At 49.4% G+C, this 24,261-nt stretch overlaps 1 protein-coding gene across 8 annotated transcripts in view; it reads right to left on the bottom strand.

Annotated features, from left to right (window-relative positions):
* UBAP2 (ubiquitin associated protein 2) overlaps positions 1–21,616 on the bottom strand; it is a 120,225-nt gene extending 98,609 nt beyond the window's left edge. For 5 of the 8 annotated variants that reach the window (XM_038743517.1, XM_038743520.1, XM_038743521.1 and 2 more), the window contains exon 1: positions 6,496–6,511. The gene's annotated coding sequence lies outside the window, so the exon portion shown is untranslated. Of the gene's footprint in view, positions 1–6,495; positions 6,512–14,789; positions 14,876–21,528 lie in introns of those variants that run through there. The other 3 variants (XM_038743518.1, XM_038743524.1, XM_038743519.1) reach the window with 3 other exon arrangements.
* Between the last annotated feature and the right edge of the window lie 2,645 nt (positions 21,617–24,261).

The raw sequence follows: 24,261 nt of genomic DNA, 5'->3' as shown, positions 1-24,261 counted from the left end.
GTGGTCAGCTTATTGGCATTTTTGTATTCTCCCTTATGCTAAGTACAGTGGTATTTGTTAAGCGCTTACTATGTGCCACGCACTGTACTGAGTGCTGGGATGGATACAAGTAAATCGGGTTGGCCCAGTCCTCCGCACACAGTAAACGCTCAATACATACGACTGAATGAATGAATGAGCTCGCAAAGGAAGTAGGGGTACAAGGGGACTCAGAATCAAACCTTGAGGGACCCCCCCCCGCCCCACCCACATTTAGGGGATGAGAGGCAGAGAAGGGGCCGGCAGAAACCAGTAACCAGAAGCGGCCAGAGAGGTAGGAGGAGGAGAACCAGGAGAGGACGGTGCCGGGGAAATCAAGGTTAGATAGCCCCAGAAGTTAGCTCGGGCCCAACAAAAGAGTGAGTCCCCTTCTTTCAGGGCTCTGCTTAGGCTGAGCCTCAAATTGCAGCCTACCAAGAATTGCAGCCCGGGAGGCTGCTTTCAAAAGCCACCAAAACGCGACTCACAGACCTTACTTAGTCCACAGAACCGACTGCTCGCATTTCCTCTTCTATTTCCTTCTGCGTCACCCTTGCATTTGGATTTACACCCTTTATTCATCCCCCAGCTCAGCACTTACATACACATTCGTGATTTAATTGTTCTCATTAACATCCGTCTCCACCCCCTGGACTGTAAACTCCTAGTGGGCAGCGACTGCGTCCATCACCTCCTGCTTTGTTCCACTCTCCCAAGCGCTTAGAACAAGGTGCTCTACTGTCAGAAATCATTCAACTGATTACTTGTATTGGCCAGAGTACTGATCTGAAAAACTCTGGGCTTCTGTTCTATTACTCCAGGGTCAGGGATGGTGACTTTCCAGCATCTGGCAACAATAGGGATTCTCAAGCGCTTAGTACAGTGCTCTGCACACAGTAAGCGCCCAATAAATACGATTGAATGAATGAATGGGGATGTGTAGGAAGGTTTCGTCAGATAACTGGGTTGCTTTACCACTAATATTCGGGTGCTGTGCAATAATTAATAGACCATTTTCAAATTCCATCAAAGGCGAAATAAGAGACACACCCATGGGCTTGCTGTATTAATGAATCACGCTGCCTGTACTAATACACCAATCGGCTTTTACTTTAATTAGGGTGGTAATAGTCGATCGTTCTTTGGCAGTCCTTCCTACAAAGTTAAACCACCTCAAGTGAAATGATAGTCTTACACGGGAAGGCTCTTAAAGAGGAGCAGTTCATTAAATAGAGTGCTAAGAAAAGTCACAGTTTACAAACGCCATTGTCCTTTCAAGCCCGTTGCCAATTATTTCACCAAGATTGGGCTGAATCAGGCAGATGCATATGTAATGTGGCTCTTTACCTACAATGCTACAGGCTCTGATTCATGGGAACGCCTCAGGATGTTTCAGGTGATAAATTGAATCCTGTTTTAAAAACTGAGCCTGCTACAATACTCATTTCAGCAAGAACGAACCAATGACATGGAACACTGACTTAAGCAACATTTCCGTTTGTCAAACCACAAGAAACCGCAAACTCTCTCACTGACGGAGGATTTGCCACCAAACTGACTACCAGAAGCACAATAAGGACAGAGAAAATGTATTTTTTAAAAATACCTAATAATCTTTAAGTTCCAATACTGAAACACAATAATGCCCGTCTTCCCCTCTAAACTGCAAGCTCACTGTGGGCAGGGAATGCATTTACCAACTCTGTTGTACTGTACTCTTCCAAGCGCTTACTACACTGTTCGGCACACAGTAAAATGCTCAATAAATACCGTTGTTGATTATGATGATGATGAAAAAACACTCTGGCCGAGAGAAATGTGTCAAAGCATAATACGGGCCTTTCTAATTCTAAATTTTCTAAAACTTGTGTTTGGGTTCTAGTGGGTTATACTTTGAGCACAGGCCTGGGAGTTAGAAGGACCTGGGTTCTCATCCTAGCTCTGCCACTCGTCTGTTCTGTGACCTTGGGCAAACCACCTGACTTCTCTGTGCCTCAGTTTCCTCATTTGTAAAATGGGGATTAATAGTGTGAGCCCCATGTGGGACATGGACTGTGTCCAACCCGATTAGCTTGCATCTACCCCAGCATTTAGTACAGTGCCTGGTGAATAGTAAACACCTAAAAACCATTAAAAAAAAAAAATTACTTCAAGACTGTTAGGCCCAAGAGCTTTAATTCTAAACCACCTCCCACAAAATATACAGCACCTTATCTTCAGGGGGAAGGGCATTCTACTTCCTTACATCTTTAAAAACATTCTTACTAGTTCTTATAGCTTTGCAGGGTAGATCCATGGAATCTTATCCATTTTGCAGGATCACAGAGAGAGTGATCCTGAAATGTCTTAACCATTAAAACAGGCTGGACCCTTAGACAGAGGGAAAATCTACTCTTTACAAAAATCGAAATATTTCACCAACTAAGTCTGAGAACCAGAAGACAGAAACAGATAAGCCCGCAACAGAAAATCCAAGTTTTAGCCTCCAGACGGGTATCTCCTAAGAGTAGCAGATTCAATTATCAAAGACGGCTGAATTGTTTGGTAGCGTTATTCATCCCTGTACTGAAGCAGCACGGAATAGTGGATATGGCATGGGCCTGAGGGTCAGAAAGTCATGGGTTCTAATCCCAGCTCTGCCACTTGTCTGCTGTGTGACCTCGGGCAAGTCACTTCACTTCTCTAGGCCTCAGTTACCTCATCCGTAAAATGGGGATTGAGACTGGTGAGCTCCATGTAGGACAGGGACTGCGTCCAACCCGATCGGCTTGTATCCACCCCAGCGCTTAGTACAATGCCTGTGCTTAACAAGCACCACAATTACTATAATTGTAATATAGTAATTGTACAGTATAGGAATTGTAATTCCCTTCCCCACAGCACCTGTATATATGTTTGTACATATTTATTACTCTATTTTACTTGTACATATCTATTCTATTTATTTTATTTCGTTAATATGCTTGGTTTTGTTCTCTGTCTCCCCCTTCTAGACTGTGAGCCCACTGTTGGGTAGGGACCATCCCTATATGTTGCCAACTTGTACTTCCCAAGCTCTTAGTACAGTGCTCTGCACACAGTAAGCGCTCAATAAATACGATTGATTGATTATAATTATTACTACAGCGAGAATGGCCTGACTAAATTAATGGGGCGTATCCCTTCCTACTCCTTTCAACGACGTGGTTGGTTTGCCGCTCGTAGGCTGACGAAATGGCGTCCGAAGCCATCTCCTCCCGCTCCCATTTTTAAACAAGGGTTTGGCACTGAAGAGACGGTTCCCAAACCATCCTTGGGGAGGTCTGGGAATTGACAATAGCTCATGTGGCAGGGAGCTTCAATCCCTGAAGGAGGGGTCCTGTCTACAACACCGGGGGGGATGCCAGCTGCTTGCAGTTCTAAAATTCCCCTGCCTAAGCCTTCCCTCGCTCCGAAGTCCGGGTCGGTGACAGCTGACTCGCTCCCGAAACTCCGATCCACAGCTTTCAACTGCTTTGGAAAACGCGTGCTTGGCACCCCTGGGGCCTGGGAGTTGGAAGGACTTGGGTTCCAAGCAGCTGCCTTAATGGAAAGAGCCCGGGCTTGGAAGTCCGAGGTGGTGGGTTCTAATCCAAGCTCTGCCACTTGTCAGCTCTGGGACCTTGGGCAAGTCACTTCATTCTCTGTGCCTCAGTTACCTCATCTGTAAAATGGGGATTAAGACTGTGAGCCCCACGTGGGACAACCTGATTACCTTGTATCTACCCCTCAGCTTAGAACAGTGCTTGGCACACAGTAAGTGCTTAACAAATACCATCATTATTATTATCACTATTATTACTATTGATAATAATAATAATAATTCCGACTTCCGCCGCTTGTGTGCCGTGTAACCTCGTGTCTAATTCTCACCTGAGTCTTCCCTCCCGGCGCTTAGTACATTCATTCATTCAATCGTATTTATTGAGCGCTTACTGTGTGCAGAGCACTGTACTAAGCGCTTGGGAATTGGGAAGTACAAGTGGGCAACATATAGAGACGATCCCTACCCAACAGTGGGCTCACAGTCTAGAAGGGGAAGACAGAGAACAAAACACATTAACAAAATAAAATAAATAGAATAAATATGTACAAATAAAATAGAGTAATAAATACGCACAAACATATATACATATATACAGGTGCTGTGGGGAGGGGAAGGAGGTAAGGCGAGGGGATGGGGAGGGGGATGAGGGGGTAAGGAAGGAGGGGGCTCAGTCTGTTCAGTACAGTGCTCTGAACACAGTAAGTGCTTAATACTATTACTTCTACTTACTTCTACTACTACAATCTCTCCCAAAGCATTTAGGTACCCCCACAGCACTTAAGTACACATCGTTATCAATCAGTAGTATTTACTGAGCTCTTATTGTGCACAGAGCACTGTACTAACCATTTGGGAGAGTGCAGTACAACAGAATTATCAGAAACATTTCCTGCCCATAACAAGGTTACCCTTATACTCAGTTTGCTTCCCTTGCCCATAGTTTTTTTTAATAATGTCTGCCTCCCCCTTTAGACTGTAAGCTCCTGGAGGCCAGGAATTGTTTCTACCAACTCAACTGCACTCTCTCGAGTGCTTAAAACAGGGCTCTGAATATCACTGACTGATTTTTCTAAAACATCATTCTCCACATCTGTTCCCCGACTTCAAAAACACCAACTGCTGCCCATCCTCGCTACATCAAGCAGAAACCCTTGACCATCAGTTTTGAGGCATCCATCAGCTCTCTCCCTCCTACTTAACCAGTCTGCCTAATCATCGCTACATCAGGCAGAAACCCTTGACCATCAGCTTCGAGGCATCCATCGGCTCTCTCCCTCCAATTTATCCGTTCCCTCCCCTTACCCCTCCTCAGCTCAAAAGCTTTGCTCCACTCAAGCCAATCACACACTCTGCCTCTTCCTCCTCTGTCCTACCACTGACTGCTTGCTGCTGCTGCCCTCCCTTCTGCCTTTAAATCCAAGAGACCGCAGCCCTAAAAGCCCTGCCAAAAATCACAGCTCTACGAGGCCTCCCGATTCAATTCCTCCCCTCCCCTCCCTATAGTCTTTTCTGAACTCCGGCACCACTTAAGCACTTGGCTACTCTCACAGCCCCCCAACTACCATCCCCAACTTAGGCACGTGACAGCTCTATACTCCATTACCTCCTTCCATTTGTAATTTATCTGGTGTCTCCCTCCGGCACTAGATTGTAAGCTTACTGCGGGCAGGGATCATGTCTACCAGTGACTGCACTTCCCCTGGCTCTTAGTTCAGTGCTCTGCAGGCTGTAGGTGCTCCATAAATATCACTAATGGAATTTTTCGACAGCTACAATGTGGACTTTAGATATGTTGCGGGCAGGGAGCGTGTCTACCAACGCTGTAAAATTTAGTTAAGTGCTCTGCACAGAGTAAGCGCTCGATAAATACCACGAGCTGACTGATCTACTCATCTGCTCTAAATTTATCGGCTTGAGTTTGTTTCCCATGGCTTCGCCTAGCTCCTCTCCCGCTACCACCCAGCCCGCACACTTCGCTCCTCCAATACCATCCGCTCTCTCCATCGACCTCTTCCCTGCTCCATCACCCATGGGCCACCCCTCTCCCCATCTTCAAAGTCCAACTACAACCACATCTCCTATGGGAAGCCTTCCTTGACTGAACTCACCCCAATAACTCCCCCACCCCCACCCTGTTTTCCCTCCCTTCGGCATCGCCTATGCACTCAGTCCCAACCCTGGAAGTTCTTCCTCACTCCACTCCCACAGCACTTGTGTACATAAGCTTGTCCTACCTCGAACGGATTTTAGTGTCCGGCTGCCTCATTAGATTGACAGCTCCTCAAGGGCAGGGCCTCTGTCTACTTCTACTGTTGTACTCTCCCGACGGCTCAATGCGGCGTCCTGCATAGAGTCCCACGTCTACCGTGGTCTGACATATGAGACCTGACGACTGTAAATTGGTCCATTTGTACCTGCCCGTGTTTCCCTTGGATCTCACATGAGCCTCCTCTTACCCTTCTTCCTTCTCTCCTCTCCTTATGCTTACTGGAAATGCTCAACCAAATAAAGGGGGTGACCGATGACCGAGGGAAACATATCGGGGAACCCTTTTTCCCTTAAAGCCCGGAGAAGTAGCGTGGTCTAGTGGAAGGAGCACGGACCTATGAGTCGGAGGACTTGGGTTTCCAGTTCTACCACTAACTGCTGTGTGACCTTGGGCAAGTTACTTCGTTAGGCCTCAGTTACCTCATTTGCAAAATGGGGATTACATCCTCCTCCCTTCAATTTAGACCGTGAGCCCAATGTGGGACAGAGACTGTGTCCAACCTGATAAACCTGAATCTGCCCCAGTGCTCAAAAGATTGACACACAGTAAGCGCTTAACAAATGTCATAAAGAACTGCAAAGCCTTAGGAGGACTTGGGAGCATTTGGCGGAGGGAATCTCAGGGGAAAAAAAAAACAACTCACCCTCCACTTTGAGAGAAACAAGTGAGGTGGGTCTCCTCAGTGGATCCCCAGGGTGAAGGGTGATTCTCCTAGACATTCGGTTGAGCCAAAGAGAGAACAAGGAGAAAAATTAAGCTCTCCACCCTTCTTTATACCTGGAAGGAACATATATTTCGTCAATTCTGGAGATGCTTAAGAGGCAGTTCTCGGCTTTCTCCTTCACTCAGTCTGTCGGTGGTATTTCTTGAGCTGACTGTGTGCCGAGCACTGTACTGAGCGCTTGGTAGAGTTCAATGCAGAGCTGGCAGACAGGTTCCCCGCCCACAACGAATTCCCAGTCTAGAGGGGGAGACGGACATTAACGTAAATCAGTGATTTATAATAGATGATTTATAAACAGATGAATAAACTCTGTGGGGCTGAGGGTTTGGAGAATACTAAATGCCTAAAGGTCACAGATTCAGGTGTGCAAACCATGCAGAAGGGACAGAGAGATGAGGAAAAGAGGGCTTCATCAGGGAAGGTGGAGGAGACGTGATCTCCGGTAAAAGAAACTGTAGGGGGTTGGTGCAGGCATGGTCAACCAACAGAGAGGCAATGTGGCTTAGTGATAATGATGATGGTATTTGTTAAGCGCTATGTGCCAAGCACTGTTCTAAGCGCTGGGGTAGGTACAAGGTCATCAGGTTGTCCCACGTGGGGCTCACAGTCTGAATCCCCATTTTCCAGATGAGGTCACTGAGGCACGAGAAGTTAAATGACTTGCCCAAAGTCACACGGCCGACAAGTAGCGGAGCCGGAATTAGAACCCATGACCTCTGACTCCCAAGCCCGGGCTCTTTCCACTAAGCCACGCTGCTTCTTATTTCTAGTGAACAGAGTATGATCCTCGGAGTCAAAAGGATGTGGCTTCTAATCCCAGCTTTGCCACTCGTCTGCTGTATGACCTTGGGCAAGTCAAATCCCTTTTCTGTTCCTCAGTTACCTCATCTGAAAAATGGGGTTTAAGACCGTGAGCCCCATGTAGGACAGGGCGTATGTCCAACCCAATTTGCTTTTATCCGCCCCAGCGCTTAATACGGTGCCTGTCGCAAAGTACGTGCTTAACAAATACCACGATTATTAATATTATGATTACCCTGGATTCAGCGCCAGGTCCCAAACTACCAAAGGCTCTCTCGAACGATCTGGCGTTTGGTGGTCATCACCTCTGGTGGGTGAAGAGACGGTACGCTGTCCACCCGGGAAAATCACTGACTACAAGCAGGCCACAACCTGACGGGGCTTGTCACCACCACTACCTTGTGAAAATGACTCCTCGGCAGGTCAGACTTCCAAGCGGCCTGCCCGAGTTGCCCCCGGGGTAGAACAACGAGCCCTGGGGGCGGTGAGCCAAATCAAAATAGCTCAGGCTGGGAATTCGCTCTGCCCTTCATTTTCCAATCGGGCCGCGCAGAAGAAACTAACGCTGATCCACAAACAAGGGGGCGGGGGGGTCCCACATTCCTGTTAGGCCCCAAGAACACACTTCACACTTCAAAGCCTTTTTCCTCTCCCGGCCCGCCCCTCTACTTCTGCGGTTCTATTGCCCTGGAACAGGTTCCCTAAGAATTCCTAGAATAGAAACAGAATGGAGCAACGGATTCTATAAATAGCCCCAAGAAAGATTCAGACAGACCCGAAGCCCTTGAATTAGAGGAAGTGCAAGGTGATTATAAGCTTGTTAGGGGCAGGGAAGGTGTCGCCTAATTCTGCCGTTCTGAACTCTCTCAAGTGTTTAGTCCAGTGCTCTGCACATAGTAAGTGCTCAATACCACTGATTGACTATATGCACCCTGCTCTCTCCGCTTTGTTGTCCTCTAGTCTGTAAGTTTGTTACGGGCAGGGAACGGGTCTGTTAACTTGTGGCACTGCACTCCGCCAAGTGCTTCATTCAGTGATCTGCCCAGGCTAGGTGCTCAATAAATACCCCTGACTGACTGATTTGTTTTACAGCTTGTGTTTCTCAACTCACCAGTCAAAGCTCACTGGTGAAAGAGATCGAGGCCCGGGCAGTTGTTTCATTTTAGCGCAGCCAAACCGATAACCTCATTCGATTCTCACTAGATCAGATTGCAGTTTCCAATACCAGAAGGAACAAAACTGCCATTTGAGGCAAAAAAAAAAAACCAACCCACTGCCAGGCAAGCATTCAAGCCCAACTCTGCTGCCACCAAAAAACAAAGCAGATGCATTTCATCAGTTTGCTGGATCCCTGATGCCAAAGGGAGGACTGTATTTTATCAAGAACTCCTTTTCTGGGTTGGCTGGCTTTTTCAAGGTCTTTAGAGTTCCACTCCCAAACAGATTCAGCTGCATTACACAAAGAATGTCAATTATTGTCAATTGGGAAGCAGCATGGCCTAGTAAACAAGAGCAAAGGTCTGGGAGTGAGAAGGACGTGGGTTCTAATCCCAGCTCCACCACTTATCTGCTGAGTGAACTTGGGCAAGTCATTTTGCTTCCCTGTGCCTCAGTTGCCACATCTGCAAAGTGGGAATTAAAGTGTGAGCCCCATGTGGGACAGGCACTTCGTCTATCCCGATCAGTTTCTACCTACCCCTGCATTCAGTACCGTGCCGGGCACTTTGTAAGCGCTTTCTGAGCACCATAAATAAATAAAAATTAGAAATGAGAATGGGGTGGTTAGCAGCCTCCTCTACACCAGCCAGAAAACAGTAAGGACTACAAAGAAGCAAATCTGGTAAGGTCCAGGGTTTCTACTACAGCTGCAGCCAAACTATTTGAAGCTTTCCACGGGTGCTCCAATTGACTATGTTTTCTGTGGAATGCCATCCACCGAGCATATCCTTCACCACCCTACAGCATCTTGACGAAAAAACTACAAATGACTATCTTGTTTCAAGACCTAAACCAGGGCTCGTCAACTCCCATTGCTAATATTAGGCAAAGCGATAAACCGGATACGCTGATAAAAAACACAACTTGGTTAAAATCAAGGCAGTGAGGATCTGCACAGTCTACCGCATTTTTAAAAAATGAACATCACGATGGGTGACGACACCAAAGAACGGGGAGTCCCGGGGAGTACCGGGACAGGATCTTCACAATGCGGGCACGTGGCTACCAACTCTGTACTGTATTGTACTCCCCTGAGAGCTTAGGACAGTGCTCTGCACACAGTAAGTGCTCAGTAAATATCACTGATTGAGTTACGTGCTGTAAAACCCAGGGGCCGCTGTAATTGGACTGGTCAACCTCAGAACAGAAGAACCACTACTACCGGATCAAACCAACAGTCCATGTTTCCCACAGTCCTTTAGTCTGTAAGACCCACAGCTCTGCACACAGTAAAATACCCCTCACTGACACTGACGTGGGACAGGGACAGTGTCCCATCTGATTGAACTAAACCTGCCTGGCACCATTTTTTTTCTTTTAATGGTATTTGTTAAGCAGTTACTATGTGCCAGGCACCATACAAAGTGCTAGGGTAGGTCCAAGCTAATCTGGTTGGATATGGTCCATAGCCCACATGGGGCTTACAGTCCTAATCCCCATTTTACAGATGCAGAAACTGAGGCCCAGAAAAGTGAAGTGACTTGCCCAGGGCCACACAGCAGACAAGGGGCGGAGCCGGGATTAGAACCCAGGTCCTTCTGGCTCCCGGGCCCATGCTCTATCCCCTAGGCCACGCTGCCACGTCTTACTGCAGCACACCAGATGTGCAGTAAGCATTACCAAATGGCACTATTATTACTATTATTAATAGAACATAGGGATGAACAGTTGTGGTGGACTCCTTCCTTGTCCGTCATCCCAAAGGCATCCCAAACTTTTCCTTTAGTAACGTCTAGGCCTCTGGTCTGAGAACGGATCCAAACTCCTTGAACTTCAGCCCGCGGAACCACCTGTGGCAACCCATCCCGTGCGTTTTCTGCCCGCGTGTAGGAAAAGGCCACGACACATTAGTCATCTGACGGTCGCCGCTCCACAAATCCGCCGGACACTCTGAAAACACTTCCTCAGGAATCTCCTGAGCAGTTAAATCCTGAAATGGTTCGGGTGGGTACTCAGCTCCTTTACATTTTTCCCCAGTCGACGATCCTGCCGGATGGGAAGCGGACGGGTGGGAACTATCAACTCTGAGACCGAGCCCGCTGGATGCAATGTGAGGACCCTGTAACTCCACTTGGCACTCTTTTCCTGGACCCGGGTCCTGCCCCCTAGGAGCTTACACTCTTAACCGGGGCCGGGCGGGGGAAGAGAGATAATGGAAATATGAAATATGCACATGTACACGCCCGCGTGTACTGAGGATGGGAAAAGATAAGTGCTTAAGTGCAAGAGACAGCCGAAGGGCTCCGAAGGGGTGGAGTACTGCCAATTGGTTGAGAGTCTTTTCGAAGAAGATGGCGTTGGGGGGGCAGGTTTTGGAGGCAGGGCAGGCTGAGGCCTGTCAAGGAGTGGGGGACAGAATTCCAACCCTATATCCTGCTCCAAGAAGACAGCAGGATAAATCACGAGGAAGGCTGGTGTGGAGCACACAGGGCAAGTAGGGGAGTAGCCGTGGAGAGAGGTGGGAAATCCCGCTTAGAATTGGCAGATACGTTCCCTTCCCATGACTAAAATCAGCATTGGTTTTGGAAGGCAACATTGGCTGACTTTGGCCAGCTGATGGGTAAAGGTCGAATGGCTAGTCCCGGCTGAAGACTCTCACGGCCGAGAGCCCGTTGCTTTCCAGTCGAATTAGTAGAGCCGTCCTTCTGCTCCGAGAGGTCGCTGCCGAGCGTGAGCGGAGACCCGGGGGTGGGAATGGGACAAGCCATCTTCTGCGCGCAGAAGTGCCCCTTTCCTGCCTCACTCTGCCACTCCCGGCGAGCCCTGCTCTGATATAGGTGGTTAAAAGGGGAATGACTTCCTGTCGGCAAAGCACAAGTGGTCTGTGCAACAGTGGCGATGGCTGGCACTGAGCCACCCACACTCACTCCCTTGGTCTCCTTTTGCTCAGTGCCACGCTCTTCCAGGCGGCTGGAAGGGAGAAGGGAGGCAAGGTGTGGCCTCAGAGCAGAGCCGAATACCTGAGGCTGCCACTGCGAGAGACCCTACTTTGCCCCCTGCCATTTTATAAGACAACAGATAAAAGTACAATAAAAACACTATAACCGACAGACTCCCTGCCCAAAAGAAGATTACAGTTTAGAGGGGCAGAGAAGTCAGACTTCTCAAGAGCCCCCGCTTTGCAGGGTGAAGTCAGTTACAGTGTGTCTGCTACGTTGTTCTCTTGTACTCTCCCAAGCGCTTAATACAGTGCTCTGCACACAGTAAGCGCTCAATAAATACCACTGACTGAGTGAAAGGAAATGGAGGTTGAATCAACCAATCACTGGTATTTACTGAGCACTGACTGTGTGCAGAGCTTTGTTCTAATCACTAAGAAAAGTAGAGTTGGTCAACATGTTCCCTGCCCATAATGAGTTTAGAGTCTAAAAGAAAAAAACCTACTCTTGCTCTGCTTGGAAGAATGAGTGGTTGTTCATTCATTCAATCATATTTACTGAGTGCTTACTATGTGCAAAGCAGCATAATAATAATGATGGTATTTGTTAAGCACTTACTATGTGCCAAGCACTGTTCTAAGCACTTGGCACTGTTGCGCTTGGGAGAGGACGGTCCAACAGTGAACAGACAAATTCCCTGCCCACAGGGGTTATTCTGGAAAGAACTGAGAGAGCCTCAGGGCAGAGGTCCTTGGATAAGGACCCGCATTCACTAGCATCACCCTGCAAAGCCCTAGGAAGGTGCACACTTCAAACTTAACACGTGCAAAACAGAATTCCTCATCTTCGCACCCAAACCCCGTCCTCCCCGTGACTTTCCCATCACCGTAGACAGCACCGCCATCCTCCCATCTCTCAAGCCCGCAACCTTGACATTATCCTCCACTCACTTCTTTCATTCAATCCGCACGCTCGAACTGTCACCGAAGCCTGTCGGTTCCGCTTGCACCACGTCTCTCGAATCCACCCCGTCCTCTCCATCCAAACCACTGCCTTAATCCAAGCACTTATTCTATCCCGCCTTGATAACTATCAGCCTCCTTGCTGACCTCTCTGCCTCCTGTCTCTCCCCACTGCAGTCTATACGTCACTCTCCTGCCCGGATCGTTTTTCTACAAAAACGTTCGGTCCGTGTTTCCTCACTCCTCAAGAATCTCCAGTGGTTGTCCAGTCACCTCCACATCAAACCAACTCCTACCCACAGCTTTAAAGCAGTCGATCACCTTACCCTCTCCTATCTCACCTCACTCCTCTCCTACTATAATCCAGCCTGCACACTTCGCTCTTCAACTGCCGACCTTCTCAATGTACCTCCATCTTGTCCGTCTCTCCGCCCACCTCTTGCCCGCATCCTCCCTCTGGCCTAAAACTCCTTCCCCCTCCATATCTTAGAAGCAGCATGGCGTAGTGGATAGAGCACCTGCCTGAGAATCAAAAGGTCACGAGTTCCGGGTCTGCTACGTGCCCTTGGGCAAGCCACTTTACTTCTCCGTGCCTCAGTTACCTCATCAGTAAAATGAGGAATGAGACTGTGAGCCTAAATGGGACAGGGACTGTGTCCAACCCGAATTGTTTATATCCACCCTAGTGCTTATTACATAGTAAGCACTTAACAAATTCCATAACAATAATTATATCTATCACTCTCCCTACTTTAAAGACATTCTCACCAACCAACGACATTTCTGAGTGCTTACTGTGTGCAGAGCGCTGTACGAAGCATTTGAGAAAGAACACAATCAGGCTAGCAGACAAAATCCCTGCCTACCAGGAGCTTTGATTCCACAGGGGGAGAGAGACATGAAATTAGAGACCGTAAGGACGTGCACCGTAAGGATATGTACATAAGTGCTATGGTGGGAATGTTAAGTGCTTAGGGAGTACGGATCCAAGCACATAAGCGAAGCAGAGAGAAGGGCAGATAGGGGAAATGACAGCTTAGGCAGGGGAGGCCTCTTGGAGCTGTGATTTTCGGAGGGTTTTGAAGGTGGGGGAGAGCGGTGGTCCGGCAGATACAAAGGGGGAGGGAGAGTCCCAGGACAAGGAGGACGGCAGAACAGATGAGTTCGAGGTACAGGCGGTAGGTTGGTGTTAGAGGACCGAAGCACGCAAGTCGGCTTACGGGAGAAGATCAGCAAGGGGAAAGGTGATTGAGGGCCTCATCTTCTCTGCTGTACTGTACTCTCCTAAGCGCTCAGTACAGTGCTCAGCATACAGTAAGCGCTCAGTAAATATCAACTGATAAATACAAAAACCGAATCTACTTGAGGGAAATCCTCTCTCAACTGCAGTATAGGTCAAAAAAAATATACTTGAGACATATCAAGCATGGTTTGTATATACAGTAAGCTCACTGTAGGCAGGGAATGTGTCTGTTATATTGTTATACTGTACACTCCCAAGTGCTTAGTACAGTGCTCTGAGCATAGTAAGTGCTCAATAAACACAATTGAGTGACTATACATTACACAGTAAAGAATGAAGCAATGGTATTTATCGATTGTCTTCTGTATGTACAGTACTCTTCTAAAAGCATCAGAAATGGAGGCCACAGTGCTCTGCGTTCTCTAACCAGTGAAGACACACCCATCTTCCCCAAACAAAAGTTACTCCCCCTGCCTCCATCCCCTGGCAGTTAAAAGCATGTACATATCCCAGGCTCGCTGCCAAGAATGGGAATTTTCTCCCTTTACCCACTATTAACTTAATAACCTCTCACCGAGAAAACAACTCTCCTCGGAATTTTCTCTTTCCACCAAGATCCCAAAATAGCCCCACCAACATCCTTTCCCAAACCTCTCGGAACCGATGCCTTCACGCTTCTCAGAAGGCGCAGAAGGCCGGCTTTAAAGGACCTTTATGCTACACGACGGAAGAACTGCTTCAAAAGATTTTAGCCCTTCCAAGCTGGTTGTACAAGAGTGAGTTCTACCCTCATTAGAAAACAATTTCAAGACTGACTGGAAACCTGACACAGGATTTCGGTCTACAAGAGAAAAAAATGTATGTTCATAGAGTAGGTTTACACCCCTTAAGGAACATATTCTATTATATGCTTTAAAGTACTTATTTATATTTAATGTCTGTTTCCCTCTCTAGATTGTAAGCTCCCTGTGGGCAGGGAATGTGTCTGCCAACTCTGCTGTATTGTTCTTTCTCAAAGCGCTTTAGTACAGCGCTCTGCCCACTGTAAGCACTCAACAGACACCACTGATGATTAGGGGAAGCTTATATACAATCCAGTCCCCAGGTTACCTTCCCAGGATTTCTTCTCCTGAATATTGCTGCTGCCCAGCAGCGGGGAGCTTTGCCAGGAGAATGTGGTGTTCACTCTAGTGCCGCATCCAGGGGGCCGTTGCTCTCGTACGAAAATTCAATTCTGGTTCCCGGGACTTCGAAACTGCCACACCAGGTCGTCCTATCACTGCTGTTGTCAAATATAAAAGTTGGGACTGAGAAAATAGAATGCTTATAAAGAAGTGAGACTAATGTGATTAGTGTGAGGAGGACCCTGGTGGTAACAAAACCTGATTTTTCCACGCCTCTGGTGGCTAAGCCTATTTTTTTTTCCAGTGCAATCACCGCCTAACAGTCGAGCACTGCCAATTATTGAGCACCCACCGTTCTAAAGCCCTTGGGAGATTACTACAGATTGTGCAGGTTCCCTACCCTAAAGGAGTTTATAATCTAACGGGGGCAGCCGGGCAAAAGTTATGCATAACTAGTGGGTTTGGGCAGAATGACGAGGAAATGAGCATTCCCCCGCTGGAGTCTAAGTTCCCTGTGGGCAGGGAACATGTCGCCTCTTTATTTGGTACTTTCAAAGCATCTAGTACAGTGCAGGCCCCTCTCAGGGTCACACCTACAGAGTTTCCAGTACTCCACCAGTCTTGGCTATGGGAGAGTCAAGCAGAGGCCTACCCATTCCATTCCTAGCTTGGGCAGCGGTTTCGAGTGGAAGGCAATCTGCTGCAAGTCAAAACTCTCCCATGCTGGGCAGCAGCGTCAGGGGAGAGAGTCGAGGGCGGAGACTCGCGTTTACTGCGCGGAAGGCAGCAATGTTAATCCAATTCCGTATTTTCACCAAGAAAACTCTACGGATACGCTACCAGAACGATCGCAGAGGGACAGCAGGGCGCTCTGGGAGAGATGTGTCCAGGGAGTCGCTATGGGTCGGAAACGACTCGACGGCATAAGACAAGCGCAGTGCAGAACACCAAGCGGATGCCCGATAAACATCACTATACATGGATTAATGTCTGTCTCCCTCTCTAGACTGTAAATTCTTTATGGGTAGGAACCGAATCTGCTAATTCTGTCATACAGTCCTCTCCCGAGCGCTCAGTAGGGCGCCAAGTGCTCAATAAAAACCACTGATCGGTTGGCCGATAAGATTTTAAGCATTTTGTGGGCAGGGAACGTGTGTGGCTCAGTGGAAAAGAGCCCGGGCTTTGGAGTCAGAGGTCAGGGGTTCAAATCTCGGCTCTGCCAAATGTCAGCTGTGTGACTCTGGGCAAGTCACTTCTCTGTGCCTCAGTTCCCTCATCTGTAAAATGGGGATGAAGACTGTGAGCCCCCCGTGGGACAACCTGATCACCCTGTAATCACCTTGTAAGCTCCCCAGCACTTAGAACAGTGCTTTGCACATAGTAAGCACTTAATAAATGTCATCATTATTATTAGTATTATTATTACCAACTCTGCGGCACTGGACTTTTTACAATGCTCTGCACACAGTAAGCACTCAAATACCATTGATGAGGATGATACCACTCCCATTACTATTAGGTAGTTCAAATAGAGCAAGATGAAAAAGTATCGGTCCAAGTATTTACACAGACAAATAAATGAAAATATAAATAGAGTGTGAGTGTGCTTAAGGGGCATATCTGCTTTTCATTCATTCATTCAATCGTATTTATTAAGCGCTTACTGTGGGCAAAGAACCGTTCTAAGCACTTGGGAGAGTACAATACGGCACTAATGATAAGCCCTGCTCACAACAAGCTCAGTCTAGAGGGGGGAAGACAGACATCAATGCAAATAAACAGACAATATAAATAATTACAGATACAGACATAAGTGCTGTGGGGCAGGGAGGGGCGGGCAAAGAGGAGAGGGAGCAAGTCAAACCAAAGCTAAATCAAACGGTTGGACTGAAAAGCTACTCTTTTCCATCTCAGCGTCGTTTCCTTGAACAAGAGTCTGGGAACCTTTTTCCTGCCTATCCAGGCCACTGACCTCCCCAATCCAGGGAAGGCAACGATCACACGTGTGCATGATTCGGTCCTCCCACGGGGTGTGACCTTGGGCAAGTCACTTAACTTCTCTGGGCCCCAGTTACTTCATCTGTAAAATGGGGAATTAAGTCTGTGAGCCCTACGTAGGACGGGGACTGGGTCCAACCTGGTCAATTTGTATCTACCCCAACGCTTAGGACAGTGCCTGGCACATAGCAAGCGCTTAAATACCACCACTCACTCTCTCAGTTACCTCAACTGTAAAATGGGCATTAAGAATGTGGGACAAGGCCTGGTCCAACCTGATGAACTTGTATCTTCCCGAGACCTTAGTACAGTGCCTGCCAGATGGTAAGCGCTTAAATACCACCTTAAAAAAATCCAACATTTCCTCAACTGCACTATGGCTACACTATTGACCCTGCAGTGTGAGCCTCCCATTTATGGGCTACCTCAGGAATTGGGAAGAAAAGGCGTCAGAATCAAGCAGTGTGGCCAAGCAGAAAAAGCAGGGGCCTGGGTGTCAGAGGACCCGGATTCTAGTTCCAGCTCCGCCTCACGTGCGGCCTTGGAGAGTCATCTAACTTCTCTGCGCCTCAGGTCCGCCTGTAAAAATGGGGATTCGACCCCTGTTCTCCCTCCTACTTAGACTGCGAGCCCTGACCGTCTCCAACCCGATTAGCGTGTATCTACCCCAGCGCTTGGCATATAGTAAGGGCTTCGCAACTACCACCATCATGATTAGCAATCCCGTTTGGCAAGTCGAAGATTGGAGGCATCCCTGGTCCCTTCCAACGAAGTACCGCCATCATTTTCTGTAAGTGGGTGCCCGAGAGGTCCGAGCCGGGAGTGAGGGAACCACGCCGGCCCCTCGCCGCCGCTTCTCGTCCCACCCGGGAGAACTTAGGCCAGGGCGGGCTCCAGCCAAGGAGGCACCGGCTGGTAGCTGCTGTCTTAGGCCTCGAGGGGTGGTGAGAGTGCCCGGGCCCATGCCGGAGCCACAGACTGCAATGCCAAGTGGGGTGATGCACCTCGTGGCTTGCTAATACTTGTCCGAAATGAGGAGTGACTAAGTTTGGGGAAATGAGGTGGCCATTTAAAAAAACGTACCGGACGGCCGCTGTGGAACAACCCACAGGGTGCCCCGTGGGATGCGCGGTCAGATGCCCGGGGACCAGCGCCAGGCTGGGGGCTTGGGGAAGAAGGCCAGGGGTCCAGAAGTCGCCCCCCCCATCCACTGGCGCTTGGGAGGGGGCAACCCCAGGCCCTGAGGAGACAGGGGGTGCTCCCCGGCATCAGAGACGGACAAGGATCACCGCTGACCCTTCCGACTCCCTTTCAGCGAAACAAAAAAATAAATATTTCAAGCAAAATAAAACATGGCTCTTACCCGCTTGGTTGAGAAGCCCATATTAGGGCATGTGTGCTTTTTAATTTGGAGGTTTGTTTTTGTTTTTAACTATTTAGAGGCTCTATGCCTTCGAAGAACAACACTTCTCTAGAGGGAAGAAGCGCAGCTGTTTGTGCAAGTGACTACTAAAAGCTAACTCTCACCACCTGAGAATCATCACAATAATGGTATTTTTTAAGTACCTCTACGTGCCAGACACTAGTCTAAGCACTGGGATAGACACAAGCTAATCGGATTGGACACAGTTCCTGTCCCACGGTCTTAATCCTATTTCACAGATGAGGGAACTGAGGCACAGAGAAGTGCAGTGACTTGTCCAAGGTCACACAACAAAGTGGCGAGGCTGGGATTAGATCCCAGGTCCTTCTGACTCCTAGGCCCCTGCTCTAGCCAGCAGGCCACGCTGCTTCTCCAGCCAAAGTTACAGTTCGTTTTTTTAATAGGAGGAAGCGCTTAAAAAATGCCATCATTATTATTATTAAGCGCTTACCACGTGCCAGACGCTACTAAGTAAGAGCTGGGGTCACTACAAGGTTGTCGGGTTGGACACGGAGTCCCTGTCCCACATGGAGCTCACAGTCCTAATCCCCATTTCGCAGATGAGGTAACAGAGGCCCAGACAAGTGAAGTGCCTTGTGCAGGGTTCATTCATTCCATCGTATTTATTGAGCGCTTACTGTGTGCGGAGCACTGGACTAAGCGCTTGGGAAGTACAAGCTGGCAACATATAGAGACGGTCCCTCCCCAACAACGGGCTCACAAGGTCCCGGCGGCCACGTGGCCGAGCCGAGATTAAAATCCCTCAGATTCCGGGACCTGTACCCTACCCACCGGGGCCACACTGTTTCTCTTCTCGGTGCAAGAGGAGATTTTCAGGAAGGCTAATTTAAGTTAAAAATGCAAGTTGTCAGTGCCTCAGCGTTAGGTCGAGAGCAAAAATTCCTCTGGCCCTGCTCCCGTACCTGGAGAACTCCTCCTAGCAACGCCTCTGGGTGTCATTATCCCCCTTGGCTCAGGACGGTTTCTATCCATACTCGGCTGGAAGGCTGACGGGGCGGGGGCCGGGGGGAAGCTTAGGGAAACATCCTTGGTCGGAACCTAAACACCGCACCTGCCTAAAAGAATTCCCAAAAAACCTGGACACAAATTCAAACGCATCATCATTCCGGGGGCCCACGGCTACGACTTCCGTAGCCCAGCTCTCGTCCGATCCAGCAACGGAGCCACAAAAGCAGGTCTGTGGATTTGTATTTGTTTCCCCTTAGACGGTAAGATCGTGTGGGCCGCGGGAACGTATCTACCCACTGCTCCGTCGTAGGATACTCTCCCAAACGCTGAGTACAGTGCTCTGCACATAGTAAGTGCTCGACGGACACCATCGGGGATGCTTTACACCTCAGAGCAGCGTTAAAATAGCACCGTGCCTCGGACGTAGATGATGGAGGAAGGAAGGGGCAAATCTCAAAAACGCTGTTTTCGGTGACGAAGGAGGTCCACAAATTTCGAAAGAGAGGCGGATTTTCATGTCTTTGGTAACAAGTTCTCCTTGGTTTGGTAACAAGTTTACCATCCCAGTGGGACAAGTCCAGCTTTTATCGAAGGGTTACCATTCTTCTGCAATTTTCTAAACACAAAGCGCAGGCATGAGTCACTGGGGACAGTACCTCTTGCACTCCCCCAGTTAGGGCACCGTCAGCGGTTCTGACCCAACGGCCTCCCTAAAAATGAGAAGTCATACTCGGGCTGCAAAAATCCACTGCAGATTCAAGCTTGCCAGGCATCTTTCAGAGCCAAGTTTCAGAGAATTGAGATGGCCATTTTCAAGTCACACGTACGCGCGTGAAAAAGCTTATACCTTGGTAAGCAGCTTTTTACTGTAAGGCTGAGTCTGTTGCTCGAAATTTTGCTAGCGTTCATTAACAGAGAAGAAACTGCGGAAAACTACAATTATCAAATAATTTTCAGAGTGCGATAGAAAGTGACAGGGCACAATTCTAGCAGATTCTGTTCTAAACATTTGTATCTCCCTTTGTCTCCAACGCCGTCTGATTTGTAAAGCAAGGTTTTTTGAGGGGAGACCCAGCGGGTTTGTATTAGAAGCTTGAAAGGACAAAAGGTTAGAAGCCATTTTAAAATCCAACCTCCCGTTTCAATACTACCTTTCTAACTTGAAAAGCTTTTAATTGACTTGTTCAACTCAGCCTGCTGGTTAATATTTGTCAGTTTCATTCTCCTGCCTTAATTCGATTTTAAAAAACACATCAAAACACCACATACTGCAAAGGGTGAAACTTATAGAACATATCCAAGTCCCGAACACTAAGTTCTACCTCGACGTCATCCAGAAGCACAAACGGGATTTTCCAAATCCGTTTCTTTTCCGTTCAACCGGGAGCCTAAACCTCCGCTCCGCCTTTACTTACTTCGCCTCCCATTTAACATCTGGGCTCACACGGGCTGATTCCTTCCCAACAAATTAGGGTTTCAAGGTCTCACACGCCCAAGTCTTCCTTCTGCCTTTCATTCTCTCCAACCGAACCACGGCCCAAAGACGTAGGTGGCACCGGAGCAGAGGCCGGGGCCCCGCCAGAGCCTGGCGCTGGGACGCTATTTTGGCCGGGTGGATTTTCCAATTGGGCGGCCGGAGAGGCCGAGAGGCTTCCCAGCACCGACAGATCCAGTTGGGTCAGGGGACCGTGGCCGTTCACGAGCTTCCATGTGTTTAAATGTTCCGCTGATACACCTTTCACTTCCCCGCCGGCAGCACCTCCCCGCCTCCTCCCTCGAGCATCTCTGATTTTTCTCCAGAAGAAAAAACAACAAGAAACCCCGCTGGCTTTCCACAGCCCTGCTGGGCCCCTCCATCTCACCAGCCAATGCCACCCGGCCGGCCGGAGACCTCCGGGACCCCTGGACCGCCCGCCTCGCTGGGGGTCGCAGGACACACACCGCACAACTACAGAGTCGCGGCGGCCCCCGCCCCAGGAAGGAGACGGCCTTTCGGTCTGTGGTATCTACCGAGTGCTCGCTGTGCGCAGAGCACTGCATGGCGCACTCTGGAGAGGACGATACGACACCTTGACCCGCAGACGTCGAATTTACATGAGGGTAAATTCCCCACGGGGGTCAACGTGCGTTCTGGTTTTGTCCCGACCCACTGGACGTGTGCGGGAGGGAGCTTCCCTCTGTACATCTGGAAATTCAGGCCCATCCACCCGAAAGACTCCCTGGCATTCAAGCTTCCCTCTCACTGTGACCTCCTCTCCCCACCCTAAAAGAAAGCCCCTCGGGCATCCCCAGGCAATCGATTACCTTCACGTTAAAGCCACCCCGCATCTCTGACCTGGACTGACTCCACTACTGAAGGAGGCTGGATTCGGTCCCCACAACCGGCCCCTGGTTGAGCGGGTGGGAGGAGCTGGGTTCCAGCTCTGATTTCCACTGCCGAAGCAGTAACCTCTTTCGCTCTAGCAAATCACCGACCGAGAGAGAGGACGCCTCCCCCCACCCAAGCTCCGGGGCTCCCACCGGCACCCCCCAAAAGAGAGCCAGCCCCCGACTGGCAGTGCCTACAGCGTGCCTAGCTCGGGCAGCTCCTGGTGCCCGGAGGGAGGGAGGAGTGGAGGAGGAAGAGGAGGAAAAGGAGGGCCTACCTCTGATGGCAGCTCCATGTGACTTCCCCTCTCTCCCACACTTAAAGGGAGAGGCCGGGGAAGCCCAAAGCATCAGGAATCGGTGCGGATTCATCCCCAGAGGTCCTCTCCTCTCGCGGCCCACCCCCTCCTGGGGATTGTCTGATACAGAGCCTCCCCTTCCCCCATCCCTTCCTAAGGAGCAGGGAAGGGAGACCTGAAGTCCCTGAGATAGAAAAGCCAGAATAGCTGGGCACAGGACGGGGAGGAGGGGGAAGGCAGACCAATACCACCGCCCGAGTAATAGAAAGGAAACAGTGAATCCGGCTTCACAGCCCTTGAAGTGGAAATGTCCTGAGATGGGAGAGGGATGGGGGAGGAAGGGAAGGGGGGATTCCCAAAGAACGGGAAGAATCCAAAGCATCTGGGAAACGGAATGGGGTGAAGGACGAACCAGAAGAACCGCTCAAACCGAGGGCTGCCGAGGCCAAGAAAGGCACATAAGGGGATTTATTCCGAGTCCCCAGGAGGGACGTCGGGAGGAATGGAGGGCAAGGCCGTTTCCAGAAACTCATTTCATTACTGCCTAGGATAAGACAAAAAAAAAAAAGAATCCCAGAATCGGCAGCCTTGAAAAAAGGAGAACCCCTATGGGGAAAGAAGAGATTAGGTATTGGGAAAGGAGAAAAGGGGAAAGTAACTTAAGTGAGATTGGAGGGGAAAACTAAGGCAAGAAAAGGGGGAGCCCTTGACTGAACCCAGAGGAAGAGAGCGATGCAAGGAAAGCGAGGGGAAAAGAGGCACTGAATGTCCTGCAGGTAGGACAGTAAGGGGTGGGGGGGAGGAGGGGAGCTCCAATGAGTTAGGTCTCCCTCAAAGGAAGGTACTCGATCTTCGCCTGTTCTAAATTCCTCTTCCTACATGTACCCACTCTGGTAAGAGGGGTGAGGCAGACTCAGAGGAAAGAGGGAGATTCATTCCCAGGCCCCGGGGATTGAGTTAAGGACAAAAGCCTTTCTCGATCGTAAACCGAATTTGGCAGGAAAGGGCAGGTCTCAGGTGTAGGAGAGAAATTAATAGCTGGGGCCCTGGCATGGCATTTGGGCAGGGTTCCTCTCTTCCAGCAGAAATGAAGGAAAACAAGGGATTTCCCTAAGAAACCTGGAAAATGGCGCTCTCTCCCCTATCCCGGACAGTATGGGGTGGGAAGGTGAACGGGAAGAGCAGGGAGGGAGGGATGCCACGTTTGCCCGCCCTGGGCAGAGAAGCGGTATGGCCTAGTGGAGAGAGTTCGGGCCTAGGAGTCGGAAGGATCTGGGTTCTAAACCTGGCTCTGTCAGACAAATGTCTGCTGGGTGACCTTGGGCAAGTCACTTCACTTCTCTGGGCCTCCGTCTCCTCGTCGGTAAAATGGGGATTAAGACTGTGAACCTCACTGCAGGGCCGGGACCGTGTCCAACCCGGGACTGTATCTATCCTGGTGCTCGGTACAGCGCGTGGCACAGTCAGCACTTAGATACCATTAAATAAACAAACAAAACAAAACAAAACCAGAGCTGGGCTTTTTGAAGTCGGGGCCTGGGGGGTTCTGAGGTGCCGAGGGATAAAGATGAAGCCAAATCTGTCTCCCCACAATGAATTGGGTTAGGAAATGGATGGCTCAGTGGAAAGAGTGTGGGCTGGGGTTCTAATCCCGGCTCCGCCACTTAAAAATAATAATAATAATAATAATAATAATAATGGCATTTATTAAGCGCTTACTATGTGCAAAGCACTGGGGGAGTACTAGGTAATCAGGTTGTCCCATGTGGGGCTCACGGGATTCATCCCCATTTTACAGATGAGGGAACTGAGGCCCGGAGAAGTGAAGTGACTTGCCCGAAGTCCCACAGCTGACAATCGGTGGAGCCGGCATTTGAACCCATGACCTCTGACTCCAAAGCCCGGGCTCCTTCCACTGAGCCACGCTGCTTCTCCCACTTGTCAGCTGTGTGACCTTGGGCGAGTCACCTGACTTCTCTGGGCCTCAGTTCCCTCATCTGGAAAATGGGGTTGAAGACTGTGTGCCCCACATGGGATAACCTGATCACCTTACCTACCCCAGTGCTTAAAACAGTGCTTGGCACATAGTAAGCGCTTAACAAATACCAACATTATCATTATTATTATTATTATGGGGTTGGGGCAAACCCTAAAACCCCACGGAAATAAGGGGGCATGGAGGTGGTCGGGATTCCTCCGGAGGTGGTGGAGGGGTGGATTCCCCCAACTTGTACTTCCCAAGCGCTTAGTACAGTGCTCTGCGCACAGTAAGCGCTCAATAAATACGGTTGAATGAATGAATTAATGAATGCTGACCCCACCCCAGGGCCCAAAAACAGCTTAGGGATGGGCGGAGAGGGTTGAAGCAGCAAAGATGGAGGAAGGGGTGGAGGAAGATGGGT

The sequence above is a fragment of the Tachyglossus aculeatus genome, chromosome 3, assembly GCF_015852505.1.
Source record: "Tachyglossus aculeatus isolate mTacAcu1 chromosome 3, mTacAcu1.pri, whole genome shotgun sequence".
NCBI lineage: Eukaryota > Metazoa > Chordata > Mammalia > Monotremata > Tachyglossidae > Tachyglossus > Tachyglossus aculeatus.
Note: the sequence above shows the minus strand (reverse complement) of the source record. Positions and strands in the feature narration are given on the sequence as shown.